Genomic DNA, 2,041 nt, shown 5'->3' with positions numbered 1-2,041 from the left:
AGCTAGCAGGACTTGTGTTCCTACCACAAGCCAATGTTTTGGAGAACCAAGGGACATAGTCAAGACAGGTTCCTGAGGTTTAGATTTGGAAAAAACTTTCACTCAGGGTTGTGAAAAGTTTCAACGTTAGAGCTCTGGAAGCCAGGAAAGTTCAAGGAAAAGTAATAAAAATTGGATGCACCTGAATTCTAATCTGATCTCTTGAGAACAGAGAATCTACAGGAAAAAGTCCCATTCTGTCCAGATAAGTTCCCATAGGGAGATATGCTCAGGGGTGGGAGTGATAATGGGAAATGTGTCTAATGAGCAAGTATAAGGAACGGATACAGCAAACATAAGGAGCTATAAATGTCTTCTCAGTTGCAGGCCCTGAGTTCCTGCTCCAACTTTAAGCTGGAGGAGACATGGTTTTTGCATTTCGATTCCTATGTCTGGCTTGGGGACCAATGCTTCACTCCTTCCTGCTGTCTGGGAACAGAGCTTTGGTCTCCATCATCAACGAACGGGGAGGAATTTGCACTTCCACCTGGTGACCTTCCTTTCAGAGACCCCATCCAGGTGAGTCTCAGAACTCACCAGGTACTCAGGAAAGGTTCAGAGAGAATGGAAACTGAACGCTTTTACCTGAGGTCACCCAACTCCCTAACCAGCCTAGTCTGGAACCAAGTTGGTGTGGTGAAAGCATTCATTTATAATCAATTTACTCAATATGTTCAAAAAAGAAATGTCTATTGAACATAGCGATGCAAGGAGTATTGTTGACAATTAAGTGGTGAGAATAAAGTCCAGTTGAATGGGACTAATAATGCGGGGGGGGGGTACTGTCTCCCAGGAAAATTTGAACACTTCCAAGGAGTTTTGCGGCTAAAAGAAATATGAAAAACATTAGGTATGGAGAGGGGTGGAGCACAAGGAGGAAATTTTAAAAATATTTTTAAGATGGCATATATTGGAGCATATTCTGTGTCCATTAGAAAGATCCAGACCAATGGAGGGAGCCACTACATGCTCATGGGATTTGGACACAGTTTTACATCTTTAGAGGAAAGACAACCTGATGTTGACACCCTGCCTTGTATCCTTTGTTGTAATTATTGTGGCTACAGGTGAGACTAGCCAAAGGAGGCTATAGTGTGTGTGTGTGTGTGTGTGTGTGTGTGTGTGTGTGTGTGTGTGTGACATAGTGGTTCTCAAGGCAGAGGTCCTGGAACCCACAACTCTAATACATGATGCTTAAAATACGGGTGCCTGATTACCACCCAACACATGAAAATAAGAAAAAGGTCTATTTCTATTCAAAGATCCTTTGAAAACATAATTAATAAAGTGCAAGGAACACCATGTAAAGGAGAGGTTCCTTGTGTTTTGAAGTTTCATCAGTGTCAGGGAGGCCACTTTGTTCCTCAAAATTCCCTGCCACTACCTCTCATCACCCTTCCTTTTTCTCCTTCCCCTCGACACACTGGCTTTCTTTTGAGCCCTGATTTTTAAAACAATAAGAAAAGCAACAAAAAGGAATGGTGAAGGGGAGTGGGAGGTACTGGCTTTCAGTTAAGGAACTCCTTTCATGTTACAGAATGAATAAGGCACAGAAGTACAGAGCACAGCAGGGAGAATACACTCAGTGACACTGCCACAGTGTTGTGTGGTGACAGATGGCAGCTCTACGCATGGTGAGCAGATGTGATGTTTAAACTTGCTCAATCACTGTGTTGTACACCCCACACTGATGCAACATGGTGTGTCAACCACCCTCAAATTTTAAAAGTTAATTTAAAAAATCCGGGCCTTTTCTCAGAGCCTTTGCCTGCTTGTTCCCTCTGATGGGCACATTCTTCCCCAGAGGATCTTAGGTCTCCTTCTGTCTCCTTGAAGCCTCTGTTTAAATGTGTGCTGGTGTCCTTGAAAAAACAGTAAAAATAAGACCTCCATCCACGATTTCCTTTACACAGGCTTTGTTTTCCTTCATAGCACCTGTCACCTCCTGATATTTTATCTGATCTTTCATTTGCTTGTCTTCTTTCTCCATCACTGAACCCTA

The 2,041-nt window shown here is 42.9% G+C and overlaps 1 protein-coding gene across 1 annotated transcript in view; it reads left to right on the top strand.

Annotated features, from left to right (window-relative positions):
• LOC115274375 (olfactory receptor 7A17-like) overlaps positions 1–2,041 on the top strand; it is a 15,432-nt gene that overhangs the window by 9,699 nt on the left and 3,692 nt on the right. The gene's annotated exons all lie outside the window — the stretch shown is intronic.

The sequence above is a fragment of the Suricata suricatta genome, chromosome 12 (assembly GCF_006229205.1).
Source record: "Suricata suricatta isolate VVHF042 chromosome 12, meerkat_22Aug2017_6uvM2_HiC, whole genome shotgun sequence".
Classification (NCBI taxonomy): domain Eukaryota; kingdom Metazoa; phylum Chordata; class Mammalia; order Carnivora; family Herpestidae; genus Suricata; species Suricata suricatta.
This window is presented reverse-complemented; position numbering and strand designations above follow the sequence as displayed.